Raw genomic sequence first — 11091 nt, 5'->3', positions numbered from 1 at the left:
AATGTATTTTTGATCTACATATTTTAGCTTGCTTAAATAAACCTGCTGTTATTAATATATTCCAGATGTTTCAAATATGATACAGAATAAAATATATATGAGTCTATATGAGTATTATTTGTTCATTTATGTATTTATTTCGTTTTTTGTTTATTGGTCAAAAGGTCAAATAAACACTGTAGTTGTAATGAATTAGACTTGATGGTTCAATTTAAAAGGTAAGATCACTTATAAGCATATTCGTTGTAACATGTTTTTGTCATTTCTTTTAACAATAAAACCAAAACATAGAAGTAAGAGCAGGCAGAATTGGAATGGCATGTAACTCATTATGTACAAAACAATTACTGTTGCTGTGTGGTGGCCAATGTCCTGAAAAAGCCCTGAAATCACTGCTGCCGTATGGAGGGCAATGGCCTCGAGATTTGGATGAGAAAGAGAATAATATTTGTTTTTGGTCTTTCAATGGACAGATATGGGACAAAGAAGACATCCCACAGATTGCACATTTGAATTTGCCATGAATGTGAAAACTGATCGAAAAAAACATCCATATAATAATGCTTATTTCACTAGGCTGTCTTCACACACACAAATATACACACACTTCTCATCTGCTTCCTGCCCCCTGAGACCACCCTACCTCTTTATTCATTTAATTACACATTTATCTTCTGGAATATTTATTTGATTTACTCTCTTTTGAATGTGCATTTAAACAATCTGTAAATATGGCAGCACTTGCAAATAGTTCACAGACATACCGTTCCTCATTAACCCTCTCTAGAAGCAAAAAAATAAAAAAATAAAAAAAATCATTAAAAGCTCATTAAATCATATTGCTGTAAATATCAATACACCATTCGGCTGTATGGAGGAAAGTGGTTAAAGTGATAAATCTCTTAGCCGTCAAAGGGCCAGAAAGCACTACTGCTCTATGGTACCTTTGATGCCTCTTGGATGAGAGAAAGAAAGGGAGAGAGAGAGCGACAGATAGACAGACAGACAGACGCACAGAGAAAATATATATATACAGTATATATTTTATTCTTTTCATGCCGTACTTATTCCACAAAATACTTCACTATTATCACATTTCTAATCCATTCCTCACAAAACAGGCCATTGCATCCAGAAGAAAGCTTCTTTTACACTTAATCTTATCTCTCTGTCTAAGAACTGGCTTGAATTAAAGCAACATAATGTAAAATTTTTAACAGCTTCAAAATCACGTAGTAGTAGTGGTGCTATCATTCCCACTCCCGATTCTGCATGCTGCTACTACTGCACTGTGTACCATTGACGAAGCAGGCAGGACTTCTCTGCTATCACTTCAAGTGATATATCTCCCAGCTTGTCCAGAAATGCATGTGCAAAGCATGTCCTTTAAGGGTGACTCAAAGAGGGTATTAAAGGGTATTAAAAGGTTTATCCTGCGTTTGTTGGAGTAACTGAGAGGCTTTTTATACTAGATTACAGAGCATAGATGTGAGGATTTAATTTTAAACATTAAACGAAGTTAAACGATCAATCCTCAACTTCCCAACTCATCCAAAAAGTATCGGCTGGAGCACCATCATTCCATAGAACACTGTTCCACGCCTTTATAGCTCAATACTGCACAATACATTTGCACATCTGTGTCAACAATTAGTGCGACCTAGCTGCATTAAATACATAATACCTAATAGGTAATAAATGCACATCAGGTCTATTAATGGAAATCCTGAAATTCAAGTATTTACAGCATTTAGATTCATTAAATCCCACATTGCCCTTCCTCCCTTTCACTGAGGTCAAATAAAGCTGACAAACAAGAACAAAACTTTTCCACCTTCTATCACCCGGCTCTTCATTATGCCATGTCCATACGTCCATACGCTTTCTCTCTCTCTCTCTCTCTCTCTCTCTCTCTCTCTCTCTCTCTCTCTCTCTCTCTTTCTCTGTTTCTCTCTTTCTGTCTCTTTCTCAGGCTCTCAGGGAAGATGTATGCCGGTATCCAGGTGGAAGAGGCGAGAGAATCAATAGTGGCGCTGTTTGAAGTTTTCTGAAAGACTTCCTGAGGAAGACGCTCTTGTCAGGGTGATAGATAAGTCAGGCGCGGAGGCCTGGCTTGGCCCGAGCGCGGCCTCACCTTTTTAAGTGGGGCCCTAATAATAAAAGGCCATGAATAAAACATCGGGCAGTGCGGCGCGAGCTGCATTAGTGCCGCCACCCTGTTATAAATGATCCCCGTGCCCGGCCGCCATCCCAGTAAAAGCCCACAGCATCACTCTAAAGGAGAGGAGAGAGGGAGAGAGAGAGAGAGAGAGAGAGAGAGAGAGAGAGAGAGAGAGATTGATATGCATGTATATTTATTTATTTTTATGTTTCTGAGCTGGGCTAGGAAGAATAAATAAGTAAAAGAATGCAGCTGGTGAGAAGCGACAATTGTTCATTTGCTACTGCGACTCTAACTTCTGGGTGGGGTGTGTGTATGTGTGTGTGTGTGTGTTTGTGTGACGTGATTAGCACAGCAGAGTGATTATGTCTCTCGAACTGCAGCTCCAATCTGCTCAGAGGTGACCTTGAGCATAGATACATAAGCACCGCACAGACACACACACATACACACAGCTCCGGTAGAACTATTGAGCTTTCACCTTATTAGCATGGGAACTTCTTTCAAACTTTTCTGTGCAAAACAGAAGCAGCGTTAAAACAAGACAAAGCCAAGCAAAAACACGGCATATGAATTCTTCCTTAACCTCAGTTCCGTGGCCTGTGTTAAATTAGGACTTGAGATGTGGATGTAGAGCAAACTGTTGTTCTTTTCTGTGAGAAATCTGACTGATTCTGGTCCACTGTGGCACTAGGACGTTATGCCTCTCTTACATAACATGTCAGCAGTGATGTGACCTAATCTCTCAAGCTGAGTCAGAAGACAACGCTTCTCATATGAGAGTTCAGTTGGATACACTCCATTTATCTTTAATCAGTGTTGTTTTAGTGTAATTCAACCGGAATTACTTCCTATAAACAACCACCTGGTACTCCATAGCAACCACCTGGGATACAATAGCAACTGCCTAGCAACACTCTAGCTATCAGAAAGCAACACTGTAGCAAATACCTGGCAACAACATAGGAAACATCACCAAACAATAACCAAACAATAAGAATGCTAACTTCTATAAATGCCTCTAATTGCTTTGTTATGCTAGTGGCAGCCTAACATTTACTTTTCACACACTGGTTTTAATACTGTCTATGGAACTTGCATGTTGCAGTCCTTCAGTAAGTGTTTCAGCATTCAGCTTTACTCTAAATAATATTGAAGGAGCTTGCAAACATTTTAGATATCTGCTGATGTTGTCAGCCAATGTTTCATGGGTTAACTGCTTAACACAGAAAGGCTTTTTACACACTAAGGTGTAACTACAGGGACGTCTGTACAAACTGGTGGGGCTATTCTTTGGGCCTAACACTGGCTGGCTATAGCTCATTTAAAGGGATGATGGTTTCAGCAACTTTGTTGTACATTAAATATGCGACTAAAAGCACACATTATAAGCAGTCATACATTCATTTTTTTTGTGGTTCTATTGTTCAAAAACATTTTAAAATAACAAGATCACTTCATGACTTCATATTTTTGCATCCATAGACAGCAGAGTACCAATATGACACCCAAGGGACTTCACTTTGCTACGCATGCAGTGATGTCATCATCAATTAAGTAGGTCAATCAGGAGGTGGATTGGAGCTCTCCTTGCACACTGTGTTCACTGAGCTTATCAGTGTATAAAGGTAGCACAGTGCTGTCTTTATGACTGGATTAACTTTACTCATTTCTGCAGAACTCAGACTGCTAAGGGCTTATGATTGATTTTTTTTAACAGTAGAAGGTGACTGAAGTGTAAAATACTTTCATATTCCTTCATGTTTACTGGGTCAGAATGGTTCGCTGTGACAAAGAAAATTTGAAAAAATCATGATTTTTTATTAGTTTAGTCAGATCATGCTGTTTACACTTGTAAATAAACATGATAACAGCACTGAGAAGTCGCATTCTGAGAAGTGTACATTAGAAAGCAGAACTAGGTGTTTTTCTTGCCTCAGTATTAATGGGTTAAGTGTGTTTATGTCAGGATGTATTTTGAGACATAAATAATATCTCTCTTTAGGCCTGACCTCATTTGTCAGTGGCACAGAGTGTGTTTTCTGGGCTCACTCTCATGTGGGCCCACATGAGTATAAGTGGGAGGTCAAGTGAACACACAGGGTCATGCTGCTGGGGTGGGGGTCAGCCTCTCGACCTTTCCAGCCATGGACAATATGGGGATAGCGTTCCTCTCGGTGCACAGGTGTCTGAGTCAAATATAGCCTAAGGGTTTCAGTTCTAACCAGTCATCTTAGACATTCTGGATAGGTTTAGATGATAGATATATACATATCATCTATATAGATAATTATAGATGTATATCATTATATATATATATATATATATATATATATATATATATATATATATATATATATATATATATATATATATATAAAATGATAGATAGATAAATAAATAAATAGTCATTTTAACAATAAGTATTAGTAGCAGCCAGAACAAGTTTGCTAAGTAGCATACGTGTGTGTGTGTGTGTACATATGTGCAAGTCTGTTTCTGTGTGTCCCTCATTAACACTTTGGGGGTTGAGGAGATACACACTGACCCCATTAGTTGACTGTTGCATGTGTTTATGGGTAGTGTTAACATGACTAAAGCAACAGGGTTAGCAGTGTGCTGTTGAATGCTGAGTGCAGGGTGAGCAGCACAGCTCGTCTTTCAAGCACAGTCTGCTCCCACTACCTCTACACACTGACAGCCCCCCACTGTGACACACAACCAACAGGAGACACTGACCTGCACACACACACTTTACGCTCTGCTTCTGTTCACTGCTTAAACTACCCCCCCTCCTCCGACTCCATAATCAAGTCACATGATATTAAACATGGCAGTGGGTTTTCTCATATTCATGTCTCATCCACATCTATGAAGTAGAGGTGTAGTACAGTGCAGTGTTTCATTGCTGGTCTTTTTTACTTTTTATTTTTTTTGTATAATTTGAAGGATGGATGCTAATACTATATAATAAGGAAACGGGCAATAGCGTGTCACCTGTTTGTACCTGTGTTCTTATCTGATAATGTTCCTTTAATTCTGAATAATGTATCCCATATTAATGACACAGGAATGTCCAAAGGTGCCCTTGAGCTTCGTCTATTGTTATAGTGTTCCGCATATAGATAAGCTGCAAGGCGGTTCTGCCCACACCAGGCTGTGGTAATTAAGTTTAGTGCTGTGATATCTAAATGCAGGTGAGTTGTGCAGGCTTTGTAAAACTGCTGAATCTTACATTCGGTGCTGCTGGCCACCAATGGTTAAACCACAGTAAAAATGAAGAGCATGTATATATATATATATATATATATATATATATATATATATATATATATGTGTGTGTGTGGGTGGGTGTGTGGGTAAGGCCAAGACAGGGGGTCAGAGAAAATTTATTAAGTTATCGATTGCCCCGTTTGGTTATCGCAAGCCATGGCCATCTCACACCGGGAGAGGAGGGACCTAATAAAATTTTTGGATGGGGGGGGAACTTAATTCTGCCAACTCTGCCAAATATTAATCTCCTAATTTTTAATTTTTAATCCAGACAGAGGGGGAAAATAAATGCCTCCGTCCAGAAGGGCATGGTAAATAATTAAAATTGAAAATTGATTGTTTGCAGCAGGCCTTAGATTTATGTGCGTGGGGCTTGGTGGCCCCCTCGAGGGAGCCACTCCCACGTCTGCCCAGACCAGAGATCCAGTGTGCTAAGCATTTTTTCACACCATTCTCCACCTAATATGCTAAAGAGAGAGAGAGAGAGAGAGAGAGAGAGAGAGAGAGAGAGGTCTAGCTCAGATGAATACAACGACATTTTATTATGTTTAAAGAAATCAATGGATTGAATCCTCACCACTCTGCCTCCTCCCCCACTTCATGCTTCTAATATTTATTTCAATGTCTTGTCAATAAATTTAACAAGGTTATCTTTTATATCGCTTTACCCAGGGAATTTGATTGAAGGAAGTTATATTTGTTATGCCCGATTAAAAAAGTCTGGGTCGATATGAGCAACAGTCCTCCCTAGTCAACCCCCCACTTCTCCAATCCTCCCAGTTGTGGTGTAGAGGAAAGATGCAAGGTGCTCCCTCTGGGCTATTATTCAACACTTTGCTTAAAATGTGGTAAAGAATTTCAGTTCCCCCCACATATTACATGATGTATAGCAAAAGTGCCCTGAGCCCCCCAGCAGAGTCAGCCTGTGCTGCTGGCACTGACTGTCTGTACAGCTAATGCACTTTACCACAAACACATAAAGGCCCTGCTCTCAAATGAATGAGCAAGCCACTGTGGCCTCTGCATAATTTATCTTCTTCAAGTGATGTCAGTCATACTTGCGTGGAAGCCCCCTCCTTTAAGGTAACTAAACAACAAACCTAGAGGCTACATTTAGTTAACACCATCCTACTACTACTTCTTCTACTACTACTACTACTACTAATAATAATAATAATAATAATAATAATAATAATGAGGAGGAGGAGTAGGATGCCAATGATGCCGATGATGATGATGGCGATGATGATTATTATTATTATTATTAATAATAATAATAATAATAATAATAATAACAGGCTTATGGTTGTTATATTAAGACACATTACATAGTAACTACACTCTTAGCAAATGTTTATGTAGTTCTGATAATGAGTTCATAATGACTGTGGAACATTTGTAGGAAAGGTTCTGTATTAAACCATCAGCAAAATGTTTTTCTACCAGTCCAAAGAATGATTTAACCAGGGAATTATTTTAAGCACTTGACTGGTTCTATATAGAACAGCTGCTTTTACTACAGAACCATTTTATTAAGGTACTGTAAATAAAACATGCATATATGTGATTGTGGAAGTGTAGAATTAAAGTGCGGATACAGGCTCCAAAGATTAAATCAGTTCATATTATTACTACTACAGCTACTGCTACTACTGCTACTACCACTATTATTACTTCTACTGCAGCCACTTATGCTATTATTACTACTACAACAGCCACTACTGCTACTAGCGCTATTACTACTTCTACTACAGCTACAACTGCCATTACTACTACTACTACTATACAATTACAACAACACAGCTACCTCTAGTACTACTTCTAATGACATCCTGTGTATAAAAATGTACAAAATCCTTCACAATTCCTCAGTCAGCTGATGCTCATGTTCACAGAGATATCAGGGAATGGTCCCACTCTTGGGCTGTAATATAGGATAACCTCATAACCTTAAAAGAGCCATGATCATGGCCACACACACACCCACATGCAATCCGTCAGTGCTGCTGTAATTCTCCCATGTGTCAGCGCCACGTGTGCCAACACCACACAAAGGCTGTGAGCCACTGGAACCTTGGAAGAATCAATTACTCCCTGATGTGTGTGTCTCTCTCTGTGTGTGTGTGTGTGTGTGTGTGTGTGTGTATGCAAGAGAGGGAGAGAGAAAGAGAGAGATAGAGAGAAAGAGAGAAATAGAGAGAGATAGAAAGAGATGGAAGCTATACATTCAGAAGAAAGCTTGCTGGTTTCTGCTCTGCTCTGCTTTGCTCTGCTCTCTCTCTCTCTCTCACTCTGGCAGCTGGGTGGGGGCCATCGCTTCAAATTACTGTGCCGATACACCTCTCAATCCTTCTGCTGCCTCCTCATTACATCTGCATTATTCCTCTCCCCTTAGCCTCATGCGCAAATTGCCGTTATCACAAACAGTGGAGGAAGCAATATGTTTGAAGCTCACCAGTCCAGGTGTCATAAACACACAGAGTGAAAGAGAGAGAGAGAGAGAGAGAGAGAGAGAGAGCAAAATAAGAAAATGGGAATGACAGTGACAGAGAATGACTGACCAAGAGAGAAAGGAGAGAGAGAGAAAAAGTAAGAGAGATAGAAAGAGTGAGAAATATGGAGAGAGGAAGAGACAGAGAAATAAAATAAAGAAATAATTAAATAAAAGAAAAATAACATTAAACCCTTAAAGACTATTTGTCTAATTCAAATGTATTAAATGTCACTGATGTATTAATATTAACAGCAATATTTTCTCAAAACCAAAAATATAAGAAAAAACCCCAACTATTCAAATCCTCAAAACAATCCCAATGCATCTACAACCAGCGCTTCACACACACCACTCCCAAAAAGTCCCCATTCAACACCATCCCACTCTATAGTTATCCAGGATACATTTAACACACTGGAACTTAAAGATGGAGCGAGAGAGAGAGAGAGAGAGAGAGCAAAAGAAGAAAATGAGAATGACAGTGACAGAGAAAGATGGGGAGAGAAAGAGACAGAGAAAGAAAATAAAGAAATAATTAAATAACAGAAAATTAACATTAAACAGAGAGCAAGACACAGAGAGAGAGAGAGAGAGAGAGAGAGAGAGAGAGAGAGATTTGGGGGTTTAAATCCCTTTATTTACATAATTTACAGCAAAGTTCTGCCATTGTGGAGAGAGAACTCAAACCAAAACCACGATTTCAGCTTTTTGTGTGATTCTACTGAACAATTCCAACACATCGACACCTTGCCCTGCACACACCATTCCGAAGGAGTTCCCAATTCAGCAGCATCCCACTCTATAGTTATCCAGGATACATCTCTTGGAATAGACACATCCAGAGGGAGAGAGAGCAAGAGTGAGTGAGAGAGAGAGAGAAAGAGAGAGAAAGAGAGAGAGAGAGAGAGAGAGAGAGAGAGAGTGCAGTGTGGCGGGTGGATGTGGGTTAATGCAGTCTTGGTTTTGCTCTGGGGGTGTGGTGGTGTGGTGGTGGTGGGGGTGGATAGGGGTTAGGTGTGCCATTTTAATTCGGTTATGTGAAGCTATTTGCAGACTGATTAAAGAAGTAAACAGAGGTGTGCTCTGGGAGAAAAACAAAAAAAAGTGTTTGTCAGATGTGTGTGAGTTGTTTTGGATGTGGTTTGTGCCAAAATATGGAGAGTGAAAACAGACACCTCTTCAACACACCTGCCCAGGACACACACACACACACACACACACACACACACAAACACACAAACATCCTATTTCGTTGCACTGGGAGAAATAACCAGAAGGTACTCAAACACGAATATAATTACTACATTTGCATCATGTGCTTAGGTAGCTGCTACTTCACACAGTGCTGTTAGCATTAGGGAAATGCTTCAAACACAGTACAGTTGCACCTCTTACACCATCCACTGATGTTCCTGTATAAATATTTGTCCTGCAGTCTATATTCCACTGTTCTGCTATTATTGAATTTTTAATACAGTCAATAGTCACAGCATAATCTGCTGAATTTGGTCAATAAAGAGGAACAAATGCAGGTGTGATGTTAGTTGAGGGGGTGTGAAAGAAAGCAGTAAAATGTATAGTATTAAGCCTTGATTGTTTTATCAATATAGTACTAAATATTATTTATAGCATATAGCATATAGCACATCTTCTAGCATTGCATTTTCTATATTCCCAAACGTGTTACTGTTGATCTGAATGATTCATCAGCGGCATGTTTTTTCTTTTCACATAAGAATGTGAGAAATATTGTGTAAAACAAATTAAACATGATTTTAACACACACCATCTTTATTTAGACATTGAGTTTTTTATTTATTTTTTATAATAAAAAAAGACTGGATAATGATTGCAGGCTCTATGTAATACATTGCAGGCCATATGCAAATATATTGAACATTCCTGTATGACAAAATTATACATGATTCAACAATTACCATATCTTTACTGAGGCCCTTTGGATTCTTTTTCATATTAAAAAGGGACTGAAGTGGGGAATGATTTCAGGGTCTATGTAAATATACTGAACATTTTGTATGACAAAATTATACATGATTTGAGCCGGGCTCCTGGGCCGGCCCTCTTAATTGAAAATGCTGCTTGATAAGTGTAAATGGCCGTCTTGTTTTCCATTAAACAGTAATGTGAGGGTATCAAAGTCAGGGAGCTTCGCAGGGGTTGAGGATGAGGAGGGAGAGTGTGCTCTCAGGCCATTAAATATCCATGCTGATGAGGAGGCCAGAAGCCAGCACACTTGAACCATGCACACTAGATCTGTCTGCCACTGTGGGATAGCGCAATACACACACACACACATACACACAGAACTCTACCTCATATTAGCATGAGACGGAAGCACACACACACACATATCCCTCAAGCCCACCCATATCCCTTTATTGACACTGTGTCCACACATAAATGTATACTTTCCCTCCTGCCTGGCCTATAAAAAAAAAAAAAGATGAGTGTCTATTCATAGCTTCCGCTAGCTCTTATTAACATGGATCCTGGCGTGAAGAAGCAGGCCGCAGACTATTAATAGGACGTGTCCAAATCAGTGCTGTCGCATTAAGGCTAAACCACTAAAGCGCAGGGAGTTTAAGTGCTAACTGAACAGGCCTGGTTTATTATGCCTTGTGTGAATAATAAAGTAACTCTCGCTCGCTCGCCCGCTCGCTCAGCGCCACTCTCCATACATGGCTGAACTTGGCAGGGCACTTTGTTTGAACAGTGAGTAGATTGCCTTGTATCGTGAATATTTAACTTTCTCTGGCAGACCGGAGCTAACATCGTTATGGCAAGATTAAACGGCGGGGTGATTACCTGAGGATGAGCCAGGATGAGCTCTGTCTTTCTCTCTCTCTCTTTCTTGCTCACTCTCTCTCTCACAGAGAGGTGACTCCTGGGAACAGGGTCTTTATGTAACACTGAAACTACTCAGGCAGAAAAGCTGAACCGCTCTAGAGTCCTATTAACTGCTTTACACTGTTGTTGCCTGTTTTGGCCTCTATTTTTAAATTAATTTTATATATATTTTTTTGACTCTGACCGTGACTGAACTTGGCAGGATTTAGAACTTCATCTAATTGTGTCGTTTTGCATTGCGGGTCGCTAATGTCAAGTGGGTCTTCTTTCCCTCTCTACTGCTGTGGTATTATAT

This window comes from Salminus brasiliensis, chromosome 5, assembly GCF_030463535.1.
Source record: "Salminus brasiliensis chromosome 5, fSalBra1.hap2, whole genome shotgun sequence".
NCBI lineage: Eukaryota > Metazoa > Chordata > Actinopteri > Characiformes > Bryconidae > Salminus > Salminus brasiliensis.
This window is presented reverse-complemented; position numbering follows the sequence as displayed.